This window comes from Spermophilus citellus, assembly GCF_964194105.1.
Source record: "Spermophilus citellus genome assembly, chromosome: 1".
NCBI classification, from domain to species: Eukaryota; Metazoa; Chordata; class Mammalia; order Rodentia; family Sciuridae; genus Spermophilus; species Spermophilus citellus.
In genome coordinates, this window is record NC_138182.1 from 45,722,624 (window position 1) to 45,728,988 (window position 6,365).

A 6,365-nucleotide genomic window follows, 5' to 3' on the forward strand; every position below is an offset into this window, starting at 1 on the left:
AAAGTTGCCATCCTTGAGAAGGCATTCTCACTAGATCTAAAACCTTACAAAAAGAACTCTATGTTGTTTTATTTCCTGTTTATTTGGTCCTTGGGGATGTTGAATGTTTTTCTGTATTTTTATTGGTCATTTGTATTACAATCAGAACTGTTTGGAACCCAAACAACTTGCAGAAGGAGGGGAGGTTGGAGGGTCTCAGGCAAACATTCTGAGTGTCACCACTTTCCTTTCCCATAGGAAATATTTCCTACCCTTTCTCCCCAGGGTCTGAACCAGCTCACAGTATCTAACCTTCTTCCCTACAATAACTTGTTTAACTGAAACCTTCTTGAATCAATATCAGAGGTGAGACTCAAGCTGAAAGGACAGAGGAATCTTGGTCCTGGCTCTTGGCTCTTCTTGGGGAGCAGACTTGTTGAAAAACAAGAGCAAAAGACAAAGGCAGCCACATCTCAATTTAAAAATACTAGCATTGAGCAAACAAATAATATCAAAATACTAGTGTTAACCTTTTGCACCAATATTTAAACCAGTGGATAGTAATTTCTATGAGGTGTACCTTTTAATCCAAAGCAACAAGTTGATCCTGGCACCCATTCACAAAGTTTCTTTCCTAACCTCAAGAGAGGGAGACAGAAGGAAGGAGAGAGAGAGAGAGTAGGAAAAAAATCATTATATAACAACTTTTCCTCTAGGAAAAAAACTTCTTTGCTGGTGGGAATCTTTGAGTTGCATGACATTTGTGTTAGCCATGGCCCCGAACAATAGTTTCATATAAAGGAGCATCTAGTGAAACTAGTGAATGATCAAATGCTAAATTAGTGGTTAGTGGTATCAGCTGTAACTACTAAAAATGTTCAGAAAAGAAAGAGGGATTGTGAGCTGGAACTCAATGTCTCTCCACTGAGTGATCCAGAAGAAGGTGTCTCTTCTCTGTTCTGCATCTGTATTTGTTTCTTTTCTATGATATCTGGCCCTTTCTCAGAAACCCCTAGAAATGCCTAATGATCTTAAGGAAATTTAGACTTTCAATCTAGAACTTCAAGATTCTGGACTCCATTTACACTCCCCATGATACCAAACTTTCCCCACTCCCAGTGCTGAACATATGGCTCTCGTTCAAGCAATCCTCTGAAGGAAATGATCATGTATCACCCCAAATAAATGATTCTTCAACAAAAATATTTTGGGGCTTAAAGCAATTAAAAAGCAGCAAGTGGTGGAAGACCTTTACAACCCCTCTTCCTTTCCCACCTAAAAACATTATATAAATTCTCCTTTACTGACCAAGAACTTTCAACTCAGAGATGGTAGCTGAAGAATCAGCAAACACACCTTCCTCCATTAGCTTACTCCCATATATACATCCCCATAGTTTCCCACCTCTGTTTTCCTTTGTTTTGTCATTTCTGTAAACTTAATTGTTTTAAGACATTATATAAACCAGTTTTAAGCCATTGCTTTTGAGTTTTCTTCTACATGATGTATGCATTATATCATGCATTATATACATTCCTCTACATTAATGTGTGCATTAATAAAATTGTTTGGGTTTTTTTTTCTGCCTTTTGTTACTTGGGTCTGTTTTAATGGTGAATTTATGAGGGCCAAGAAATTACATTTCCTCCCCAATACCTCTTTGACTTTGCCCACTTCTCACCTCTTGTTCTTAACCCTGAGCTTCCCCACTAACTTCTCTTTATGTTACGGGATCCCAGGCTAGAGAGGGGCCTGACTTTGAGGACTCCCAATAGATCAGGTCTGGCCACTCACCCAAAAAATCAAATGGAAAAAGTAATTGTGAGGTAGAAAAGAAATTTATTTAGTATAGACATACTGGGGAGGACCAGGAGAAACTAGCATCCTCAGCCCCAACTTTGAGAAGCTAAAAAGAGCTTTGGGGTTAAATAGGGGAAGAAGTGTGGGTAGTCCAGCAGTCTTGGTCAGACTGTGGTCTGGTTGATCATTATCAGTGCTAAGAAGTTTCTTGAGGGACTGGGGATGTGGCTCAAGCGGTAGCGCGTTGACCTGGCATGCGTGCGGCCTGGGTTCCATCCTTAGCAAAGATGTTGTGTCCGCCGAAAACTAAAAAAATAAATATTAAAAAAAATTTTTTTTCTCTCTCTCTCTTAAAAAAAAAAAAAAAGAAGAAGTTGCTTGGGGTAGGGGTGGGGTTTGAGGGGAGTTTCCACTGTTATCACAGGATGTTTATTGCTCAGATTCCAGTTGTTCCTGGAATATAAGGTGACAAAATGACTAAGGAAAAAAGGACAAGTTCAAAAGGCAACAGGGAGTTCATTTTAGGGCAATGAATGAAACTTCTAGGCACCCCTCTGGGGGTCTGGAACAGGACACTGGAAAAGCTGATAGCTGATAATCTATTGATTATGATGTCCCTAAAAATCTCAAAAATCCCATCATTACTCTTATTTTGGTGTCTTCAGCTTTGAGAGGGAAGGATTACCTGCTTTAGATGCTCAAATGGAATCTGACCCAAAGTTTAAGGAAGCAAAGGAGACAGATGCAAAACCAAGACAGAGATGCCAAGCTTTTACCCAGCTTTTGGTTAATGATTGGACATCTTCCAGGCAAAGTGAAGAATCGGTGCTTCTAGCAAAAGCTGCCAAGTCCCTATTGCACTTTTATGAATGTTGAGACTCCTTCTCCTCTTCTTCCTTCCCCTGAATCTCCACATTTCCATCCAACTCCATTTAGCTCAGGTCACCCAATCCTTCAAACTTGACACAGCTGACAATCATGAAAATGGTGGTGGCCTGGAATTTTGTTTTGGTGTGGTGGCTTGGTTGCTTCCCTCGTTTGCTTTCTCACACAGTCCCATTGTGTGTTCCTGACTGCCCCAGTAAATTTAAAGCTCCTCAAGAACAGAAGCTGTGCCCTCTCTGTATTCTGATGTTCCCCGTGGTGCTCCATGCTTCACACACAGTGGGTGCCCCAGAGTTGTTACTAACTGATGGGTGTAATGAAAGTTTCAACAGCCTGGCGAACCAATGGACCACAGAGTGGTGTCATCACACTGCTGTTTGTCTCAACCTCGAAACTCTGGGCAGAAAGCCAAAGCCCACCCAAGATGTTGTAATGGTCTTATAATGACACAGTATTTGTTTACAAGCCTCCTTAAGAGAAAGTCAATTTGTAGCATCAAAAGCCTTCTAGACATATTGTCTTATTAGCCCTCCTATTGTGACTTAAGGAACAACAGAACCCTTTACAGTAAAAAAGCAACCACAGTGGGAATGGATCCTGGGTTACATGTGTTCCTTAGCAACAACTGGGCATTTCTAAGACAATTGATGGAGAAATCTCTAGTTCCCCTACTCCTGGACACTTCCTTTGATTTCCTTGGCCAGTGGTGACCATTCCATTTTTTAAAACTCCTACAGTGTCCATTGTCTGGAGCATGCAAATTGGGATTTGGTGTTTTCCAGCAATTAGTAAACAATGCTGGCTAATAACAATGATAGTAAAGAAGTTAAGAAGGACATTCCTGTTAATTATCCCTGATTCAGAGTTCACAGCCACTTTTTCTTTTCAGTTTTTGCCTAAAAGTAAGTGGGCAATTAGAAAGCAATAATCTTGTTCTTGATCAACAACAGACTCCTGAGATGAAATAAGTGCATCCCCTAAATTCAAGTGTGTGGCACCACAGCTCCCTTCTCTTCCCCCAGGAAATGGGGCTGAAACATGGAAAGTCTCAGTCATTGGGTGGTGATGATATTAAGATACTTAACTTGTTTTTGCAGATCTTATATGTTTCCATGGAAATAACAGTTGGGAGCCAGCAAGTGAAAAATAAAAATTTTGGATAGTCCTCAGCTTCTGGTTGCTGACAGAGAGCCAGATTTCCAAAGGAACTGAAGAATCTCAGAATCTTTGATCTGAAACTATATTATTTACTTTCTTAAAATAATAATCTCATGGTTCCTTTTCCCCAAAAAACTTCTATTAATTTTCATGACTTTTAACTAATATTTAGGTCAATCTACAGATCCAGTTGTTGGCCCACTGTGATAAAGGGAATAGCCCTGGTATATAGTCCACAGAATACCCAGGTTCAAATCTCACACAATTTCAGCAATGAAAAATGTGGGCAAATTATCTGGGCTCTCAGAGTCTCCATTTCTTTTTATATAAATGGTAAATTATTATTTCCAAGGTGATTATGGCATTAAATGAGGGGAAGTATAAGATACATTTAGTTTAGGATATTGTTCAGATGATCCATAAATGTACACTGGACCTTAAAGAAAAGACAGAAAAAAACACAAAATACCTATTTGTTTCTGTTTCAGCCAATTCTTGTATTCATCAATGTTTTCACCAGGCTGAGAGGCAAACTGCCCTTCAACATTAGGTTGCAATCCCTGACTCCAAATAAACTTCATGACATGTACCAGTTCACTCTTGCTGCTGTAACAAATTACCACAAACTCTTAAAACCTACACAAATTTATTAGCTTATTGCTTCTGGAGATTAGAAGGTTGGCACCTGTCTGACTAGATCCTCTGCTGAGGGTCTTACAAGGCTGAAATCAAGGTATCGGCAGAAGCTGCAGCTGATGTCACATTTGGGATTCAGAGTCCTCTCCCAAGCTCACTGCTTGCTAGCAAAATTTAATTTCTTCTCATGTTCACTACATAGCCCTTCTATCTCAAGCCAGTAATGATACATCAAATCCTTTTCATACTTAAAATTTCTCTGCCTTCTGTATCAAGCTAAGAGAAAGCTCTGCTTCCAAGGGTTCATATGACTACATTGGGCCTGAGCAGATAATTCACGATAATTTCCCATCTTAAGGTCAACTGAGGAAACGGTGGAAGAGAGGGGGTGGATCCAGGCAGAGAACAAAGAAGAGCAGACAGGTAGTTTTTCAACAAGGTAGATGAATAATCAGGTCAGCTGATTAGTAATTTAATTACATCTGAAAAACACCCTTTACCATGTAGCATTTAAGATTGTAACATGAAGGGTAATGTCCATGGAATCCAAAATTCTGCCAAGCACACATGTGTTATATAGAATGAGAATATAGCATTAGGACTCTACCTGTTACAAATGGAGAACTAAAAAGCAGTGTGAAGTATCTATGGTCACCCATCGTCCAGGAGAAGATCCAATACAATAATCCAATTTCTCTTTAAGTGTTTGGATCTCCATGGCAAGCACACTACCTACTACCCCTCCAAGTCTTATTCTTCAAGCTTATTTTTATTCTAAACATCAGCACCGTTTTTTCTTATCTCTTTTAGTTCAATTCAAAGGCAAGAAAAATAAAATTCAGAAAATAAAAATATACCATTATTTTATTAAATTTGTGTGACATTAAAAAAGAAAAGAAATCCAAAAGTGAAGTGTATTTACTTTCTCTTCATAGAAACTGAATGGAGACAGATTTCAATCGTGTGACTGGCTCCATGGCAGAGAAGTTTCCAAGACCACTCTTCCCAGACCAAGGAAATGCCTCCACACATATTCTGGAATGCTTGTCAAAAGTCATGGGGCCAGTGAAGCTCCATTCTTGATTCCTCAATCCACAAGGAACAGTATGTTATTTCTGTTCAGCAAATAAGGAGGCTGGGCATGAAGAAAGCCTATAGTTGGTGAAAAAGGAAAAGTCTAGGCTAAACACATGAAGTTCAAGTATCTCAGGACCTTGCATAAACCATTAAGATGACATAGACAGGCTGAGGCTGCAGCTCAGTCGCAGAGTGCTAGCCTGGCATGTGTGAGGCACTGGGTTCCATCCTTAGCATCACATAAAAAAAAAATAATAAAACAAATAAAGGTATTCTGTCCATCTACAACTACAAAAAAAAAAAAAGATGATATAGACACTCGCTTGCTGGCAGGTCCTCTGAAAGTGCTCACATTTAATTATTCATGAGAAGGAGTATAATATCTCCCTTTAAGCTCTATGCTTCTTGAGGGGGGTCTCAGAGATGTTACCAAGTTTGTAGTCAAAAGGGAACTTTCCTAGAAATGGTTACCTGATTTTGAGCAACCATTATTTCTAGGTAGGTCAAGAAACAAGACCTAAATTGGAAATGTGACCCACTTAGAGAAAATCTCCCCTAAGGTTCCAACACTGAGCCCTGAACACTCTCTTTGAACACTGATGCTCTGCAGTGAGCTGTGTTGTTCCTTTAGGCAAACAGCCCGGGACTGTAAATCTACTTAATTGTGGCTTCCTGTGAAGGTGTGATTCACATCTTCCCACTCAGAGCATATCCCCATATTAATTGACAGATGTCCATGGTTTCTTTTAAAATAATTCTAATTCTTTTGGAAAACAAATATCCCCAAGTCCCCCAAAGCATTTGCATTTTGGTTTATAATGTGCTCACCA